The following is a 21,673-nucleotide window of genomic DNA, read 5'->3' as shown; positions in this document are numbered from 1 at the left end:
CAGGTATTATCCAGCATCACAGCATGAATTGTTCTGACAAGTTTGTTTACCAAATTAAATTTATGAAACCTATGTGCTGAATGTTCATTACATCCAGAGCCTACCCAATATACTGCAAAGCTATGACATTTACTACCTGCTCTTTTAATCACTGCACAAGACCCAGAGCTGATCATGACACTTTACATTTTAGACTTTGCATGTTCTACATAAAGAAGGAATTCTTTAAAAATGAATGAATTTATAATAAACCTAAAAATTAAAGCATTAAAAACACTGTGATGTAGTAAGTGCTGAAAGTACCATGTGACAATGTGAATATAATCACAATTTAAATAATGGAGACTGTTACACAAGACTTAGATGCGCTTTAATTACAATACAACATTCAGTACACCAGGGGATTTTAAACTGTGGGTCAGGAGGACCCACTTGTCGGTCACACAGTAGGTTAAGGTGTCTTGCACACCTTGATGCAACAACAGTTTGGCCAAATTAATAATTAACAATGACAATGGTTTTGAAAGAATATACCATAAAATATTTGGTATTGCAAATAAACTTATATTTACTTTACATCAGTGGTTCTTAACGTTATTCCTGGAGGCCCACTGCCCTGCACATTTTGTATGTCTCCCTTATTTAACACACCTGATTCAAATCATCAGCTCATTAGAAGAGATCTCAATGAACTGAACTGAGTCTGTCAGATAAAAGAGACATACAAAATGTGCAGAGCAATGGGCCTCGAGGAATAACGTTAAGAACCACTGCTTTACATTATGGAATATTATGAAAATAAAATGACTCCACTGAAAGAGAACAAATGTGTTTTATCCCATTAAAAAATATTTTAGTGGGTCTAAAATAGATTACACTTGTCTAATAGGTTTTGAAATGAAAAGTTTGGAAACCCCAGCTTTACACAATACTAGTCTCAATTAAAGTTAACATTAAGTTGTAATATAACTGAAAACAATAGCATTTGCAATTGACAGACATTAAATTAAACTGATGGCAGATGAGGTGTGGGGATGATGCTGGGCCAGAGTTGAATCTGTGCATCTTAGTAGATCAGGGTGGTTCATCCTTAAGTTCTGCATTAAAAAGAGAAAGGATCTAAAAAGAAAAAAAAAATTCTCTCAAATCAACATTGGACTATCAACCCCAAATTAATAATAATGCAATTACATGGAAACAAACCTGTCAAGCGTCAATATATAACAGATACTACACACCTGTGTCCATTACATCAAGATTCTCATAACATTTTAGGGCTAGCTTATTACCACAGTTCTGGCTATTCTTCATATTCTGTGTGGTGGTTAGTTTGCAACTGTGACAAAAATGATCTTTTCATTAACATTACCATTTGTTAACTGTCAGGATCCTGTCAGAATCATGTCTTATATTATAGTCTTTGTGGCAGGGTTCTGACAGTATCATGTTTTGTGTGGGAACACGTGGCATCAAGTGTTTTTACCCAGCCACGTGTTTCTCTTGTCTTGTCACTTTTTACCCGCTCCCTTACTTGTCATTGATTTCAGCTGTGTCCCTCATTAGTTCTCCCTATTTATTGTCCTTGTGTTTGCTGTTCTGTGCACGTTCGTCTTGTCTTATTCCCTGTCGGTTCCTGTAAGTTTTTGATATATCCAAGTCTTGATCTGTTTATGTGTTGGAAGTTTATTGTTAGTTTTTGTTAAGTTTAGTGTTAGTTTAGTATTGTTTTCCCTTGTCTTGTTTTGCCCCCTCGTGGGTTTTGTTTTTCTGTTTTCCCCGGTTTTGTTAATAAATTCCTTTGTTATTTATGTCTGCATCTGGGTTCGTGTTTTGAGTGTTCCAAACCCTGACAGAACGAACGTGCCAAATTAGAACCCAGCAGACATGCATAGCCGTCTTGCACGAAGAGGTCGGAGCTATCGCCTGGAGTGTGAACCGGGTCCTATCTGGTTTGATCCTCTTGTGTATGGACCCGGGATTAACTCCAGGCAGAGCCAGCCCAGCCGCAGCCAGAATCTGCGCAGCCAGCCCAGCCGCAGCCAGAATCTGCGCAGCCAGCCCAGCCGCAGCCAGAATCTGCGCAGCCAGCCCAGCCGCAGCCAGAATCTGCGCAGCCAGCCCAGCCGCAGCCAGAATCTGCGCAGCCAGCCCAGCCGCAGCCAGAATCTGCGCAGCCAGCCCAGCCGCAGCCAGAATCTGCGCAGCCAGCCCAGCCGCAGCCGTGTGCGCAGCCAGCGCAACCCCAGCCGTGTGCGCAGCCAGCGCAACCCCAGTCAGAATCTGCATCTTCCTGTCATGTCTTTCACAAGTCCTCCACAAGACCTCCCCGGACTCCCTCTGCTTCACCCAGAAAACCAAGGACTTCTTCCTCGCCCAGTCCCACCCCATCTGGACCTCCCCCTGTGAACTTTCTTGTTCCCCCACCCCCCCCTCCCTTGTTTGTTATTTTTATTATCCCACCCCAACCCATTTGTCATTATTGCTTGTTTACCGTTGTTACTATTTGTAATGTTTTCTTGGGTTTTGTCTGTGTGTCAGTCTGTTATGTCCCGTGTTTAGTGTTCCCCTGAGGAGCGTCTGGTAGTCGCTCCTTAAGGGGGGGGTACTGTCAGGATCCTGTCAGAATCATGTCTTATATTATAGTCTTTGTGGCAGGGTTCTGACAGTATCATGTTTTGTGTGGGAACACGTGGCATCAAGTGTTTTTACCCAGCCACGTGTTTCTCTTGTCTTGTCACTTTTTACCCGCTCCCTTACTTGTCATTGATTTCAGCTGTGTCCCTCATTAGTTCTCCCTATTTATTGTCCTTGTGTTTGCTGTTCTGTGCACGTTCGTCTTGTCTTATTCCCTGTCGGTTCCTGTAAGTTTTTGATATATCCAAGTCTTGATCTGTTTATGTGTTGGAAGTTTATTGTTAGTTTTTGTTAAGTTTAGTGTTAGTTTAGTATTGTTTTCCCTTGTCTTGTTTTGCCCCCTCGTGGGTTTTGTTTTTCTGTTTTCCCCGGTTTTGTTAATAAATTCCTTTGTTATTTATGTCTGCATCTGGGTTCGTGTTTTGAGTGTTCCAAACCCTGACATTAACTTAAGCTGACTTCCAAGAGCACAGTTATCTAACACAGTCTACTGTAAGTGTTTTTTAACATTAAATGTCTCTGCTTGCTGCCTTCATCCGTGTGACCAATCAATGGTTGTGTTAAAAACATGGGAGGATAATCAGGTGGTGACAATTATGTGAAATATTGTACAGTGTTACAGACAACTCAGATTTCTGATGTTATGTCATTAAATATCCTACCTCCGACCTCAATGCATTCCAGTCAATCACATATCACATTTGCGTGTTTACCACATAATGAGACGCCAGAAGTTGTTTGTGCTCTTGTGCCAATTATGGCAGAAAACGGTTACTGGATAATTTAACATTCATGTTCATAAATATTATGTGCTGTAAAAATAGTTTAAAGTTTGTTTACGGTTCATGTAAGGCTGTGAAAGGCTAGCCACAAACTTGTCTGCAATGTCAAATGATGCATCTCGTTTAGGTCGGTGTTGATCGATCTGTCCCAAGTTGAGAGGTCCGATACTCAACTTTGTTTGCTGTTCCAGACTTCTTACGGGTTTGAGGTCAATAATATCCAACATCCAAGTTGTCTCGAACACAGCATTAGTTCACAGACTCCAGTTCAGTCCCATCTGTAACAACAGAACACAATGAGAACATCATCACATCAGACAAAGTATTTCATTTATAAAAATTGCACCCAAAGAAAAACCAAAATATTAAACACATGAAAGATCAAAATCTTCATTTAAACCCAAATGGGACCAGCCTAGTAATACCATTCTCTGCTACTTTGCTTGAGCGGAAGTACGAAGTCTGACGTAGTTAGGCTAAAAGGGGACATGGTCTTTAAATAAAACACCCAAAATGACTCTCTTTGTAAGAGTTTTCAATATCTCCACCACAGTAAGAATTCATTCCTTCCTCAATACTTATACATTAAAGGTCACGTTTTTCCTGATCCCATATTTCAAACTTTAGTTAGTGTGTAATGTTGCTGTAATAGCATAAATAATACCTGTAAATGATAAAGCTCAAAGTTCACTGCCAGCCAGGCGATGTATTTTCTTTAACAGAATTCCCCTTTTCAATACAGCGAACGGCCGGTTTGGACTACAGCCCTCTACTTCCCGGTTGAATGACGTCAAAGCAAGTGTGTTTGACTAAACTCCACCCTGGCTAAGCTAAGCTACTGTCAAATCACAACACACTAAACAAACTACACAATCAGAACTCATTACGCATTTCTGAAGGAGGGACTTCATAGGACAAAGAAGACATCAGCCGTTTTTAGGACAATGAAAGCACTATATAGATAAGTAGATTGTGTGAAAAATACCACATGTGAAACATGAACACATGTTATATTGTGAACTGTAAACACAATCAAAGCTTCAAAAACACAGGAAAAACGGGACCTTTAAAGTTGTTCAGTATTATGGTTGTAATCAATAAAATGACAGGCAATTTTATTTAAAGATCATATCCCCTTTGGGTTTAAATGCAGATTTTAATCTTTCATGCCATGAAGGCAATAACGCCCAAACATCTGTCCTTGTATTGTTTGATTAGAAAAACAGGTCTAAGCACCTAAAGCTGGGAGAGCATGGTGAGGGTGTTGATTGAACTAGATCTATTGACCCCTCATTGATCTCATAGACTATGTTTACACTGTCAGTTTAAATCTGATTTTTGTGTATATCCAATCTGAATGACTGACTCTACACACTGTGTATAACAACTCTTCGTGTTTGATTTGTGTGACCTGATATGCATTATCTTTTATCCGAAATAGCTGCATTGGTTTATAGCAATGACGTTGCGTTGATGTGTTTGAAATAAATGTGCTTGAGTTCATGCAGCAACAACCAGTTTTCATAAATGAAAAATAAAATATTGTCTTTTTATCCAATTCATCCGAGAAATCATTTGGTAATTAAAATAATGTACCCTAAAAAAACCTTTCATTTGTAAGACCGCATTCATTACTTTACTAAATGTGGGAAGAGACTCACAGGTGGAGGTAGAAGTTTGGTCTGCACTTTCCATAGCTGGTGCACAGGGATTGTGGTAGGCTAATGACACAATTTAAGAAGACTGGTTCAAAATCTGCTTTACAACCAGAGGTTGAATTTAACTTTCTTATTGCCATAAGGTTGTAACAAATCTGTCATAATCAATTAGGACTAAAATATCAACAAAAAACTTAGAATGAACAAAATGAACATGAACAAAACCAACTATCTGAATCTGTTCGAACTCTAACCTTGAGGTCTGGATAGACAAAGTGAGTGTTTATCTGTGTAAAAGTTAAACCATCATTGAAGACATCAAAGATGCAGTTGTCATTAAGGCTGATTTAGTCAGACCTACCCCAATGCCTCTGCACAGTAGGCTATCCGCCACTTATCATTTACACGTTTGCGTCGTTGTTCGCATCGATGTGCATTTACACATGCAGAACGCTAGTAGCCAATGTCCATAGGCATTTACCAATGTAAAATACAATATCAAGGCAAAAGCTGAAAAAATAAAAAGCAGCAGAAAAAACCCTTGTTGGGGGCCAATCACACCAAATGCGTTCTAAAGACGTGGAAACACAAGGTGCACCTTGATTTGGTCACTTTATAAAAAGCAGTGCAGCGCAGCTTTTTATATTGCTAGGCAACCACCGAGGCAGCTGTCCTGTCAATCAAATATTGAAGCGTGAGCGCTCTTTTGCTGTTAACTGTCAAATAAGCAGAAACTTTAAAAAGAGGACGCTTGCACTGACTTTGATCGAAGGTGAGAGGTGCATAAACACACAGGAGACAGTAAGTGACTGAAGTACGATTGTTTCAAATAACTGTAAACATCGGTCCCTACAACGGAAGGCCCGCCTCTCCCCATATTCAATTGGACAATGGAAAGATACAACTGACGTCAGGTGCTTTTCCGCTCTTAGCGCTCCTTCAAAAAGGCATGTTGCAGTAGAGGGCAAAAATGCAAGGCGTTCAGTGTGCATAAACAGCGCACATAACGCTCAATGCTGCAGTTAAAAAAGATTTACCTCATAGTAAAGACAACTGGATCTGAAGCGTAATGATGGTCTTCAGAAGGCCTCTCATGGTGGCCTTGATTCAGAGGTTTGAGAAGACTACCAAGCACCAGAGCCAGCTAACAGGTGGACCGAACATCAAGCCAGAATTCTGCATGAGTCAGGTAAGCAGAATTAAAGACACTGTAAATAAACAATAATAAAAGATGGTCATTAATGACCTAATGCTTTCATATTCATGTTAATGCTTTGAAAATTATCTTATTTCTTTCAGAATCTTTTGATAATATTGCCCAATGCAACAAATGGAAAAAGCATGCTTTATGACAACCTCAGCAGCAGAACCCATGACTTTCTCCTGGGTAGACGAGAAAAAAAAGTTTTGTATCGACACCCATCTAACAATTAAGGTAAAAGATAAAGTTTTATGATCCCTGCATTCAGGTTAGAGTATCAGGTTAGGTCAGAGTTTCTCAAAGTGTGGGGCGGGCCCCACTAGTGGGGAATGGGAACATTACAAGTGGGGCATGACAAACGGGAGGAAATTTAAAACAACATCAGACTTTGAAGAAAATGTCACGCGAAACACATCAGTAATGTCGGAATGTTAATTGAAGCTGATCAAAAACTTGAATGTAGAGAGGCGGTATAGGTGGTAGCGGGTATAAAAGTTAATAATGGATAGTTTTGTGACACGAAATGAGAAGAAAACTGGATTCAGCACCAGCAGAGAAAACCAAGACAGACAGTGGACCTAATAAACCAAAAAGACAGCCAAAAAGAAAGTATGATGAATTTTGTAAGAATCAAAATGCAAACAGTTGCAATATTATTTTTTACATTTGAAAAAAGTCTAATTTCATGCAAAGGGATAACACATTTGCACATTTCTTGCTCTTTTGAAAGTGTTTATGCTGTTATGGTTTATAATATGATGTGATTAAATACATTTTAACAGTTAAACTTAAAGCCTAGTTGATTACCATTTTGTTTGGGCGATTAAGGACAGGTGGGGCTCGAAACCCTTCCCTACCTCCAAAGTGGGGAATGGCAGAAAAAGTTTGAGAAACACTGGGTTAGGTTAACCGTTCTATGGGTGTTCCTCAAATGCAAGGTTGCATCCTGTGGAGGCTGCGTCCATCTTAGTCCTGTCCTTCTGAGATTTCGATGTTAGAAAAAAGCCAGAATGAGATGGTTTAGTTTGATGTCCAAGGCAACGTCATAATGGTTTCCACCCCAGTGATCATGGCATGAAAACTTTAAAGTGAGAAGTTGAAAATTAGCAATGCATCACCAAAAAAAATCCAATAATGTAGTACAGTAAATAAAAGTTATGTAATCAACTGTCTTTACAACATGGACAGTTAAACATTTTGTAATTAAATTAAAACAACAAAAGAGAAAACAAGCAGATTGAGATGTCCTTCGACGATGCTTGATGACGTGGCAGCCGAGACATGCAGCCTTCTAGGACGGAGCCTTATTTAAAAAAAAAAAAAGACAGAGCCTTATTTATTTTTATTTTATATATGTATAATGTACCCCCTTGTATTTCTTATTATAAAAAAAATATTTAAAATAATTTTAAAAGGACGCAGCTGTGCGTTTGAGAAACGACCGGAAACGACTTATATGTCGCGAGGCCATCACGTGACCACAATATTTACCAGAAGACCGTTATTTGCTCGATTACCCTCAACTTCTTTTGTCGCAAATAACATCATTAATAACCTGTAAATAATAAATATATTACACATTACGTTCCTCTTCACTTTGTAATAGTATGTTTTTGGTTTAATAGTCGGCTTTAAGTTAGTTTTTCTGTCAGTTTGATCGTCAAAATCTTGGTAAGTATAGCTTGTCATTTCTGGGTTTAAATTGTTAGAAATACGAATTAAAGAACAGATATAACTAACATAACTGAAACCATTAATAAATACAATTATCGAACCACTCCAATAGAACAATGTTAACGGTTTTGAGTGGTTTCTAGGAAAAGGTCTGACTGACAGTAACGTTATCCGTAAAAGGGCCATTTTAACGTAACGTTAAAGGGCGGGAAAGGTTTGAGACATAATAACTCTATTAAACTGGCTGGTTTATCCCCACCAGTGCGTAACATGTAAAGTTAACGTTACGGCTTCGGGACTTTGCAGCGACCTGAATAGCAGTGCATTGATAAACGTTAATAAGCTATTAATCGCGTATAGAACATTAATATACGACGATCATCCTGTAGCTCGACTAACTTACATGCATGCATAACAACATATTTTCTGTTAAAATGGTTAACTTACATTGACACTGAAACTCTGCCGTCAGCACTGTTGCTTCACCCGTTGGAACATCCTACTAGTTTAGGGAGTTAAAAATCGAGTTGGAAAAGAACAAAAGATCGTTCTGCTATCGTTCGACACGACACCCAGAAGCTGCAAAAAACGACTAGGTTACACTCTACTGAATTATCGCAACGTTGAGTGCAGGCAGCCCACACATCTTTCAGATGTGTTCGACTTCATGCTGATCTACACGCAAACCGATCATCAAATACCGCGAGTTCAAACCTTTTCCGGGGCTTTCCCAAACTCTCGCGGTACTTTGATGTCATACCACGTGCTGTCTGCGCATCTCGGTGTTAAGTCAAACACACCTGAATGTATTTGTTGGCTGCACTCCCTTGCGCTCAGTGATGTAGGTGTAACGAATTAAATGTATTAAATTTATATTATATAAATAAATATTGTAATAAAAATCTTTATAAAATAATTAGCTGTCATTAATAAATTAATCTTTGATTTGAAACATCAGTATACGTGAATTAACCCTCAAGTTATGAAATGCCTAAACATCAAAATGGTGGAAATACAACAATGTATATTTGACCAATTCAGCATTTATTAACTTTTGTCTTTTTAAATTGACTTCAGAAAGTTATCTACAGCCACACATCCACTGTATACCAAGTTATGATGATCAATTATGAAAATGCAAAAGGATTGATAGATCAGTAAACAAGCAACAAAAAGGTAATGTCTTAATAGATTTCTGCTTTTGTTACTTATTCATGTATTTTAATTACATAGTTCAAAATCAAACGTTAATAATTATAGGGTTTCAACTTGTTGCAGCTTTACAAAAAATGTAGAATTTGTAGGAGCGCATGGACATCTGAGTAACAAAGTCATATTATGCAGATGGGTGCTCATGGTGGCCTCCAAATAAATACATGGACAGGCTGCTAAAGAGGGTCAGGATGATGGCGATGCAAGAGCCAAAGACAGCACAGACCAAACACCAGGCCAGAATTCTGCATGAGTCAGGTAAGCAGAATCAGTTAAACTGTATAAAATAATTAATTAATAGACAGTACAATTAATAACACATTATTTTTCATAGCTGTAAAAAAACAAAAGAATGAAACAGTACCTGCATTTTAGTTTCTAGCCTTTTTCACAAAGTTGCCGACAAATGGAAGAATGTCCCAAATTGCTGCAAAAAGAAATTCAGTAAGTCCTTATAAAAGAGACAGTTTAAAAAGTAAAACGGCTTCATTTAACTTCAAAATACCTCTAAATCCTTAAAGGAACACGCCCACATTTTGGGAATTTAGCTTATTCACCGTATCCCCCAGAGTTAGATAAGTCCATACATACCTTTCTCATCCCTGTGCGTGCTGTAACTCTGTCTGATGCAGCCCCCGCTAGCTTAGCTTAGCACAAAGACTGGAAGTGAATGGCTCCAGCTAGCATACTGCTTCCAATAAGTGACAAAGTAACGCAGACATTTTCCTATTTATGTGTTGTGATTTGTATAAATTCACTACCAGTCTTTTGTTCTAAGCTTAGCTAGCGGGGGCTGCGTCAGACAGAGTTACAGCACACACGGAGATGAGAATGGTATGTATGGACTTATCTAACTCTGTTTGTTTATTTGTAAATGTAAAAAAATGCAGCTAACCATTCCCAGCTCCAGTGGGCAGGTTAAAGAGTATTTCTTAATATGAGACAGAAAACAGAAACACATTTTTAATGGCATTTAAAGACAACATACCACTTCATACAACTAAATATTCTGTTTAATCCATAGATTGAGTAATTTTCACTCCAGAGACCCTGGGGTGACCACCAAGGACGAATGCAAAGTAAGTGACCTACAAAATAAAAACTATTATTTTTTTATATTACTAATATTTTACGACTGTTTCGAGATAAGTTCTCTGCATATCTATAGTAATATGCAGATTCTTGAGTAAGAATTTCTCTCAGACAATATAGACTCAGATGGCTTCATTGTTGACCATATTTGTAGTTTAACTATTTTTATCATGTTAAAGTTCTCACACAAAAATTGCTAGTCTAAGAATGCTACAAGAAACCTGTTGTGCAACTTACCTGCTTCCCATTTACAGCTCCAGTGAGTGTCTTTTAAGAGCTATCCCCTGAGTTTCTTTGTCTTCGTAAGTATACCTTTTGACTGACTGTTTTGAGTCTGAATCAATTGAAACAATGTCAAAAAGCCAATTAGCAATAAACAGCATCTTAATACAGTTCTTTAAAGAGTAACTAAACCCCAAACCAACTTTTTTTAGTTAATGATCTGTAAGAATGATGCTTTATTAGTGCTGTTCATTTATTTTAGTAAGTTTTTTGACATTTGGATATAAAGTGTTTCAATACTACAATATATGGTGTAAAAACGTCTGAGTGCTGCCCTCTTGAGGTTGAACGGTGGCTACTGCAGTTGAATTTTCCTATTGGATGTTGGGTCCAAGAAATGACTCGTGACGTAAGCAGGTTCAAGCTCACCACGCCCTTGTTAGGATCTCACCACACACTTAGTTCGTCCCCTCTATCTCCGTTGGGATCTGCCCACTTTTCTTGCATTTTTCAAATATTGCAGTGGGTGGAGTCAGGCTCTGACCAGGGGTTTAGTTACGCTTTAATGTATAAAACATTCTAGCATCCTACATCTAATATTTGAAATTTTCATCTTAACAGAGTTTAGTCAATAATCACTGATAAAACAGAAAATACTGAATATGAGTGAGATATGTCTGTTCAAATCTAGTCATGTTTTCTCTTTTTCTTCCTTTTTGTGTCAAAAGCAGCTACAAAAGTCCCAAAGGCTCTTTAAAGAGCTATTCCCTGAGGGTCTTTGCCTTCGTAAGTATACGTTTTGAGTGACTGTCAAGATACCTTCAACGTTTTAATTGATCCAAACTCCAATGTCACAAAGACAATTAGCAATCAATAGCATCTTAATAAACACAGATCCTTTAAAGGTGGAGTGCACAATGTTTGAAAGCCAATGTTGACATTTGAAATCACCTAAACAAACATGCCCCTACCCTAATAAAATCTGGACCTTCTTTTGATAGATCTGCCCCACACATATGCAACCCTGGCAAGGATGTCGGTTAGTAGACACGCCCCTTACTGCTGATAAGCTACAAGTGTGTTTTGGTAGTCGGCTGACTCCCTTTTTCAAAGCGTTTTTCAAACATTTTGCACTCCGCCTTTAATGTATAAAACATTCTAATATCTTATATTTAACATGTTCATCATAACAGAGTTTAGTCAATAATCACTGATAAAACAGAAAACACTGAATATGAGTGAGAAATGTCTGTTCAAATCTAGTCATGTTTGCTCTTTTTCTGCCTTTTTGTGTAAACAGCAGAGCCACTTTTTATCTCAGTTAAATCAAACTAAACTCTACGAAAGCACCGAAAGAAAAAATCTTGGCCAAAGCTTAAGATAATGAAAAACTCAGCCGAAGCATTTTCCTAATTAATTTGCCAATTTTCTCACCATTGAACGAGTTACAATCAGAATGTCCTATTTACTATTTATTTATTTAACTTTATTTAACAATGATTTTTTTTTACTTTCCAGCTGTCATTATAGGGTCTTTTTACACCTGGTCACTTCTCTGATCAGACAGCTATAGAAAGACTTGTTAAAACGGTTCCATTTACATTCGACTTGCCTAAACAAATGTAAATCCGATCTTCTATTCCTGCACAAAATCCAAATAACCTATATTAATTACTCTGCCTAAAGAAACTTGCAATGATGCTCATATAGCACTGTACTGTATGTTGAGCAGCAGACACATGCCTGTGTGCATGGTCTAGTAAGAGGTACGACGAGCAGAGAGCGCGAGAGACGGCGGCAAGATTGACAGATGACAGGGGAAAAAGCGCCCTCAACAAAGCTGTCTAACAAAAAAACTAATTGTTAACTAAACTAATTATTAACAGATTGACTCATTATTCTGTACAATTTATTCAGCCTTTTCACTTTTTCGGTTGCCGAAAATTGGGTGCATCCCTACTAAACTCTAAGTTTACTTTACAAATGATGATTAGCTCCTGCTGTTAACAGACTGATTAGATAGATTTAACACTGCTTCAATTATACTTTGCACATCTGTGGGTGAGCCTCAAATACATCAGTGATGTACATTTTAAGTTGCCATGAAACGGAAGTATTAATTGCCAAATTTTCCTCGTGGTGATGTATATCTGAACGAAATTGGCTTTTGAAATAAAAACCCAGGCAAGTCTGGATTTAAATTTGTCCATCGAGATCTGATAGGATTGTTTAAAGTTAATTGCAGCGATCTTCTCCCGGGACCCCACCCACCGGACATACCATATTACTTTTAATACAACGTTGTTGTATACACACAGAGTTGTGTCTAGTTTTGGAAAACGCATTAAGTGTTTAATGTAGTATATAAACACTGATTGGGTTTGTTTTAACACAACCATTTTAGTAAGATACTGTGATTTTAGAAGAATGCAAACAATTGCTGTATGTTAGAATTGTTAATTTTAAATTGCTCATAGTAGGACTACTATGTAAATGAATTACTACGGTAAACAATTCTGCCAAATGCATAAACGTATCTCTAGTATATAGTATGTGTTCATAATTATTTTCTACTAATTAGAAAACACATGTTGTTGTTGTTTTAGATTAACTACATACGGTCCCTTGGGGGAGCCAACCCAGGAGCTGCTGTACACAAAATTTTGCGTAAATTGGCCTCCACTGAAGTCCTGAGTGCCTACAGCATGAAAGGGAGGAAGGGTAAGAAAGCCTTCCAAAGGCTCAGAATGTGCCCTCTAATAACAGACAAGCTTTCTTCTTCGTCTCAAAACTAATTTCTATCCGTTTATTCTCAGCAATATTAAAAGAGACAGAATAAGACGGGACCAGAATATAACACTATAAATTCTGCTGGGTTATTTTTAAGCCAATGGTGGGTAAATATTGGACAGAACACATGGGTTATAAATAAACCTTTTAAATAAAACACTGCATTGAAAGAACCCAGTATAGGTTTATTTATTATTTACTAATGCAGTATGCCTACTAGAAATGGGTCAATTAAGGCATGCTCAAGAAGAAAAGTGGGCAAGAAGAAAATACATTACGTTAGGACTGATGTGATTTGTAACTGGTACTGATGTGCTTATAAAATAAGAAAAATATATATGATCAGAATTTAAACTTGCATAATAATTATGCATGTAGTAATCATAACAACAGTTACAACAATACATCACAATTGTGGTATACATGAGTATGACATGACATGACGAACTTGTATGTTTAATTTAGGGGTGGTGAACGTCGGTCCTGGAGGTCACAGACCTGCAGAGTTTTGCTCCAGCTCTAATCAAACACCCTTGAACAGGCTAATCAAGGTCTAAAGAGTTACTAGAAAGCTATGGGTTTAATCAGGATTTGAGCTAAAATCTCAGGACTGCACTCTTCAGGACCGACGTTCGCCCCCCTGGTTTATTTGGTACGTATTTGTACAGTAAATCATACAAATACCTTTGAATATTATAAAAATAAGAATGAATCAAATCAGTTCAATGAGCCAACTTATAATACATAACCTGTACTAATTGCCATGAGATTGTGTTTTCTTTTAAAATCAGCTGAAAAATAAATTTAACTCTTTCATCGAATTGTATTTACAATCTACACATTATAGAAATTATTGACTGTGATTATTTTATTTTATTTACAGAATCTACACAGAAAAACTACAAGGCGTTAAAGGCGCTTGAGGTAGAAGACTTAATTGGATTAGCCCGGAAATTTGCCCCACACAGAAACTTTAAATGGGAATTATATTGTGTTTCCCACATGATTTAGGGGTCCAGGGCTGGACTGGGACAAAAAAAAATCAGCCCTGACATTTTGGCCCAGACCGGCCCACTACATAGGATCACAAATGCCACCCATCTTTGTGCAACCTTGACTATGTATACCAACTCAAAGCCATATAATGATTAAGTAGAAAATTATAAGACCTGACACGTGACATTAGAATAATATAATGCAAGCACTGTAAAATGCTTTGAAGGTTTAAAAAATCTGCTAGGTTTAAAAAATCTGCTAATTGTTTTAGCCAGTGTGCACAATGTGAAAAACTAACCATTTTAATCACCTTATGATAACAAGGACACCTTATATAATATAACAGATACACGAGTGCAATTACAGTTTGATGTCATCCGCCTGTCGGTTCCTGAAGCGTAGCATGAAGTCAAACACACGTGTAAATGATCCCTATGTACTAATGTTCATATATGTTCTTCTAAAAATATTTAAAATTATCTTTGTTAATTTCTGCTATTTTGCAACGCAAACACTCCCCTGTAGCTATAATTCTGCCCAGTGCCCACACTGTATTTTATTGAAGTGTTATCTCCATAATTTTGCAAACAGCCAGTGGTCGATCACTTGAGTTGTTGACCGAGTTTTATCAATGGGATATCTAACGACAGTGTTTTAAAAGCAGTTCTGCTTACCGCACTTCCACTTGCTTCTCCCTCGTCTCTATTTTTAACAGATGCATGCACACACTGACACTGCATGCTCCCAAAGAGCATGTTTGGGGTAGATAAAAGTGAAATAAAAAAGAACCAATGGACTGCTGATTAGGTGTCTCGTGGGTTAGGTCGTTGGCCAATAAAAAAAAATCATATTATAACGACCAGCCCCCAAGTGCGTCAGCCCACCAGCACTTGCCCGGCCAGAATCCGAGTCCAGCCCTGATCGTGAGTATATACATGGGTTTCAGTCATGTGACTTTTTACGTTATGCCGCCATCTTGAGGACCTACCGAGTACCAGTAGGCTACTGACAAGCATTGGCTGGCTTGCTACGATTTACGGATTTCTTATCTTTTACTGTCTATGATTCTTATACGGGAAATGGCTACGAAAGACAACATGTCGCACCTCGACTGTCATGAAAAGAAACGCGACTTTAAAAAAAATATACCTTGGTTTGGGTGTGATGCCTACTCAATCCCCGATACGTTCTTCCAGCCGCTGTTCGCTGCTACCGAACTACCACTATTTTACAACACTAAGGCGGCGCGTCACAACATGAAACTTTGCTCGAAGTATCACCTGGATCTCTACTCATGAACGCGAACATTGACATTGTTTGTGTACACAGAGTTTAATAAAAAGAAAGTTTTGTACAACTGATTTTGGCTGTTATGGTGTCTGCTCGTCATCCCTGCCAGACGGAAATAATCGATTTCTGAATGCGAATGAATGAATCTCATATGAGGCTCCTTTTTCAACTTGAAGGTCAATGTTGTTTTTCACTTGCGACAAAACAACGAATTATCTATGCATTTATATGGAACTATGCTTTAGGAGCTATCCATCTTTACTCTCCTCCCTCCTACGTTCCATTCGCAGATCGATACATCTAGACTGGGAAGATGGCGGCGAGCGGAAGCCAAATCAACCAAAGTCAGTTGTTCAAAACCTTCTTTTTAGTAAACTCTTTGTTCACAAACAATGTTCTCAATGCTCGAGTTCACGTGTAGAGACACAGGCGATACTTTGAGCAAAATATCATGTTTTGTCAAGCCTTCTTAGTGTTGTAAAAATAGCGATTTTGATGCTCACAACATATTGAAGGCATAGCTTCTAGGGTGCGTTCCACTCCAGTTTTAGACACACACTCGCAAACTTCCCTAAGCACTTCCCCTCGGGGGAATCCCTGTCGCCATTTTGAAGTGCGTTCCACTTCGTCAAGTGGACGAGGGAAGTTTGTATGGACAGACCCTCGCTCCCTCGATTTTGACCGAGGGAGCGAGTCTGCTTCATATGTACACTTCATGCAGCTTCATATCCCACAATCCAACACGATTGTGACGTCACTTCAGCAACTCGCGCTTTGCACATGGAGGGGGCGGTCTCCACTTTCCATGTGATCAAGGGCTTAGGGCGATCCATTTGAACCCACTTCAAGTGTTCTAGCAGTAGTGGGCACTCGTACAACGTAAGCAATGACGTACATCCGAGTGAACGAGACTGAGGGAAGTTAGCGAGGGAAGTTCATAAAAAAACGAACTGGAACGCAGGGCTAGTTCTTTTGCGACCACTTCAGGTCCTCAAAATGGCGGAAGACAAGAGAGTGACGCCAGCTGAAACCCATGTATAGCCTACTACCTGATGCAAAAGTATTCGTATTAATTCTCTTAATTTTCAAACATATTTAAAAGTTTAACTTCAGAAAACTGTGCCTACAAAGTGAGGGGACAGAAAATGTAAAGTGAACACAAAGTTCATTTATGCATTTATGTTTTTTTAAAGTGCTAATAAGCATGTCCTCGAATTAAAACAAACATTGTTCTGAACCACCATACTCAATCCAACAGCGACATCTAGTGGTACATTACAATAAAAACTCGTTTCAATGTGTATAACAAATTTTACTTTTACCAACTTGTAGCAGTTGAAGTAACAAAAAAAACTTTTTAATAGATTTATTCTAAAAATACTAAGGTAAAGAAGAATCATTTTGCTGATTAAATTAGTTGTTGTAGAGAAAATAGCCTACTTTTAAAGAAATCATGCGTAAAAGATAGCCTACTTTTAAAAATTATGGTGTGAAACTTTTTTACTTTTATACACTTTATCATATTGGTTTAACTACTAGGCTTATCCGAATATCGTAAAGAATCATTTTCAAAATTACTCAATATACTGGCGCTGAACCTTTTCTTGTTTGTATGTCTCTTGTTTTTCAGTATACAAATATTAGTCTTTAAAAATGACATATTCTTCTGATAACCAAACTACAGCGCACTAAATATAGTTAAGACGTTTTACGAAGAAGTACACAAAACGCGCTTCACATGCATTTTTATTAGACCATTTACGTGGTCGTGCAACTTAATGATAATGCTTTTGTCATTTAATTGTTCATCTAAATGTTTAATCTAAATTAAGTTGCCTTTATTGTTTGTTACTTTTGCAGATGGGAGAGACTGCCGTGGAGTTCCGAAGTTCATCGTTTTATATTAAAATGTTTTTATGGTACAACGTTCTACATGTTTTATTGCTAATTTTGTATTATGTTTATATAATCAAATTATCTACACTATTATATTATTATCTAACTCTATAAACTCCATAAATGTTATTGTGATTAATGATTTTGATTTTATGTCTACGAATAAAGAATGGATCAACATGGATTGTGTGATTATTTGTTCATTTAAATAGATTATACATGAATAAACTTAGTTTATATAGTGAAATAGTTTATTTATAATGATTTAATTGTGAATTTTTATTATAAATGGTGCCAAAATATAGGGAATAACTAGAGGTTTGGAGAACGTCCTGAGAACCTTCCGGGAACGTTCTGGCAAGGTTCTGCAAACGTTCTGAGCAGGTTAGATTGATGTTACCCGAACGTTCCCGGAACGTTCTGAGAACGTTCCGACAAGGTTAGGGGAACGTTCTGAGAACCTAAAAATAACGTTCTATTTCCGTAAAGAAAACTTTCCTGGGGAACCAACAGGGAACGTTACAAAAATAACGTTCTGGGAACCAAAAACTAACGTTCTGGGAACGTTCCCGGAACCAAAACCTAACGTTCTGGGAACCAAAAATTGTTAGCTGGGTAGTTACTCTTTTAGGAAAATTATCCATGATTTAATGATTTTATTATTATTATGAAAATGTTTTTTTTTTTGCAGATTGATTACGATTTGTATACCCTAGTTTAAATACAAGACCTTTTTTTTTACCACGGAGGGCCGGTGGTATACGGAATTTCCCGATAGATTTTTTGGTCCCACTCCGCCCCTGACTGTATTAATGCGTTAGGCGTCACATTAATGTCCCTACTTTTTAATGGCCTACTGTGCACGAATTAATAAAACCGTATAAGACCCAAGGTGTATGAATTTGATCCTTACATAGCACTGTATCATGAGCCAGTTAATGTCCCAATATGTTTTTTAATTCTGTGCAGGAATAAATAAAACGAACTATGTGACTTATTAATAAAGTGATTTTGCATTAAGCGTCATGTTAATGTCGGTTGTGTTAAGTTTTTTTTAATTCTGCACAGGAATTAATAAAACTGTATATGAAGTTTGGCTCATTAATAAGGTATATAGATCAATCTTGATCTTTACATACTGTATTTATGCGTTAAGCGTCATGTTAATGCCCCGATGGTTTATTTTTTATTATTCCGAGCAGGAATGAATAAAACGGTTTAAGACCCAAGATGTATGAATTTGATTCTTATATAGCACTGTATCTATGCGTTAGCTCACGTTATGTCCCAATATTTTTTATGAAATTCTGGGAAGGAGTTAATAAAACTGTATATATACACGAGCCTAAGGTGTATGAATTTTATTAGGGGTGTCCTCGACTAAGGATTTACGTATTTGAATCAGAATTGTCGAATCTTTCCATAGTCGACCGATAGTCGAATCATATCTATGTTTGTCTGCATGGGTTGGGAGGGGGCCAGACCAGGTACAAATTGTTAACTTTTATTTTCTTTCACAAGCAGCACACATAAACAACTTTCTGTTAAAGTGACCAAAACTGTCTTTCAAGTGATGAACGAAGACAAAACTGACGATGCATTTATATATTTATTTTTTTTAAGGTAAAATATATAAGGCAACATTTGTTTATTTATTCCTCATAACATTTTAAAGCCAAGATCTACAGAACATCACACAAAAATACATTTTGATAACTAAACCTAAAAAAATAACAAAGGTGATTCTGCCTTAAAAACCTCGGCTAATTCAGTGTTTTTATTTAATTTGGAGATATAGCGCGTCAAAGCAGTCATGACCAAAAAAAAAAACCCGACAAATGAGAAATGACAAATAATTTGTGATTGTGACTGTAAATGATAAAAACTAATCTTTATTTACAATTCATTAAACGTTAATTTATAACATGAAAAACACTGAAATTAATGATTTTATAGACACTATGCGTTATTATTTAGCACAGAAATACCTGTTTGCTTGCTCTGACTTTGATCCTCTCTGTATTCACTTTAGATACAGAAAGACCTGATGATATTATTTATTTCAGGAATCTCTTTGCTATCATTTAAAAGTGAACACCAACCATAATATTAAATCACAAGAAAAGTCAGGCAGAAATAGGTTCGGTGCAGATAGTTTCCGTTTCATCACCGAAATTTTAAATAACGGCTTACCTGTTTTGTAGTTTAACTTTTGACAAGATAACCAAAATGTATGATAAATACATTTTAAAAACTTATACCCGTCGAAAAACATCCGTTTTTTAATGTTTAGTTTGATGAACTCCTAAATATGAGAGGCAGAGCACCTAGCCTGTTCGGCTAAATTACATGCGCAAGCATGGCCTCCACGCAGTAGCGCAACATTGATACAACGAAAAGCTATCCAAAATTTACAGACTTAAATTAGATCAGAATTTACGTTTTATAATAGATACATTTTTTTAAATAAAATAAGGTCATCAGAAGTAACAAGGTGCAGAACAAATATTCAAAATGCCTCAAGTGCACAGAAACAAAACACAAGCCAAATAGTTAAATCAAATCAGATAACCCAGAGTGATTTATAAATAAAATAAAATAAATTATTGAAAGAATAGAAATCTATAGCCATAATATAATTGCCAGCTTTGTCTTTTAAATGTAGAAACAAAGAGGCAATGTTTTATTAACTAAGAAACCTCCGTGTAGCCCGGTCACAGGGGATGTTGGATTTATTAACGCATTTTAAAAATATTTATTGAAAGCTGTTACTTCACATATTATTTGCAGCATTATAATATTATGCTGTATATTAATATATTGTGAGAAAGCTGTTATATGTGAAATCAGATAATGTGTGAACCCATATACGGCTAAAATTGAATGATCCTCATTTCATAACACATCTGCTATGATTGGACTGTGAGATTGGTAGTCGAATCAGGCTTCTCCTATCCATGCATCGAATCTTCGACTATTCGGGGTCACCCCTAAATTTTATACTTAATAGCAATGTATTAATGCATTGAGCTGCGATAAGCGTCACTATTCCGATGGTTTAAATGAAATTCTGGGCACTTATTCATAAAACGTGGGCACGACTTAATCGAGGGAACGAGTTAATAAAATGTGGGCACGATTAATCGAGGGAACAAATTACTAAAACGTGCACACGATTTAGCTTAAATGAGGGAACAAATTACTAAATCGTGCGCACGATTTAGCTTAAATGAGGGAACGAATTACTAAAACGTGCGCACGATTTAATAATTCGTGGGAACGAATTGCTAATTCGTGGCCACGATTTAAAAAAAAAGTTTTACCATGTCATCAGAAGGGCTCCGTAAGAAACAATGCAATTTAGTATTACATAAACGTAATAACCCAACACATATTAATTTAAAACTTAAAACAGTAAAACATGCCCAAAATATCCCCTTATCCTTTCTTGGACTCACCTCATTATTTATTAATTCAAATACAACAGCCAATGGCAAGTCTCCAGCAGAATTTAGTGTGTTTGTTTTAGACGTAGTTCTGTTTATTAAAATTAGAATATGCAGTTTGGTTGTGGCATACTATATAGTAGATATAATTGATATAAGATGGTTATACAGTAAATATACAGTATTGTAACAGCTGAGCATCGCGTGCAGTTTTAAATTCAAATTTTAGCGGTTTTGTCATCGTCATTCATCAGCTCATTCAGCTCGCGTTTGAGGAAAACTTCACACGCAAAAATCTACAGACTTTTAAGTTCATGAGCAGCTTTCATTCCGCAAGGTCATCGTAAGGTAAAACGTTGTATTTTATAATGTTGCGTTGTATTATAATATCTAATTTGCTGTGTTATGAACAAAGCAGTGTGATTTATCTTTGGTCTCGTCGCAAATCACACTTACAGTATTTTAGGGCTTGTGCTTTTGTCTGGTGCTGTTATGGGCAAACAGGATAACCTTTGACGAGTTTGTCATGCATGTCAAATTGCTTACATGATGCAACAATATATTATTTAAAGCGTTGTGCTTTGTTGTGATATTTGATATTTATCACATATATCACATTGAAAATACAATTTAAATGAAGAAAATGTTTGAGAAGTGGAAATAAAGTTCCTAACAAGTGTTTATTTAGAATAAAGGCATATGTTGGGTAGGGTAGGTATAAGAATGGCTTTAATTTATCTATAAGTGAAATAATAGATTAAATGCAGTGTAAACTTAATA

General features: G+C 37.0%; 2 long non-coding RNA genes across 15 annotated transcripts; one reads left to right on the top strand and one right to left on the bottom strand.

Annotated features, from left to right (window-relative positions):
• Positions 1-353: 353 nt before the first annotated feature.
• LOC135786054 (uncharacterized) lies at positions 354-17,418 on the bottom strand. 10 transcript variants are annotated; one of them, XR_012336497.1, is made up of 9 exons: positions 14,936-17,418; positions 10,491-10,587; positions 10,057-10,092; positions 9,526-9,588; positions 8,397-9,406; positions 6,112-7,356; positions 5,078-5,137; positions 3,475-3,694; positions 354-1,119 (listed from the first exon to the last, which is right to left on the bottom strand). It is a non-coding gene; the product is annotated as an uncharacterized lncRNA (long non-coding RNA). The 10 variants fall into 10 exon arrangements; XR_012336499.1 differs by lacking the exon at positions 5,078-5,137 and having other exon boundaries at positions 6,112-6,282; positions 7,083-7,356; XR_012336498.1 differs by lacking the exon at positions 5,078-5,137 and having other exon boundaries at positions 6,112-6,250; positions 7,083-7,356.
• LOC135786056 (uncharacterized) lies at positions 9,287-17,528 on the top strand. 5 transcript variants are annotated; one of them, XR_012336506.1, is made up of 6 exons: positions 9,287-9,419; positions 10,186-10,240; positions 10,508-10,555; positions 11,204-13,917; positions 14,149-14,189; positions 17,412-17,528. It is a non-coding gene; the product is annotated as an uncharacterized lncRNA (long non-coding RNA). The 5 variants fall into 5 exon arrangements; XR_012336505.1 differs by lacking the exon at positions 17,412-17,528 and having other exon boundaries at positions 11,204-11,261; positions 13,082-13,196; positions 13,731-14,927; XR_012336503.1 differs by lacking the exon at positions 17,412-17,528 and having other exon boundaries at positions 11,204-11,261; positions 13,082-14,927.
• The last annotated feature ends 4,145 nt before the right edge of the window (positions 17,529-21,673 follow it).

The sequence above is a fragment of the Paramisgurnus dabryanus genome, chromosome 4 (genome assembly GCF_030506205.2).
Source record: "Paramisgurnus dabryanus chromosome 4, PD_genome_1.1, whole genome shotgun sequence".
Taxonomy (NCBI): Eukaryota; Metazoa; Chordata; class Actinopteri; order Cypriniformes; family Cobitidae; genus Paramisgurnus; species Paramisgurnus dabryanus.
This window is presented reverse-complemented; position numbering and strand designations above follow the sequence as displayed.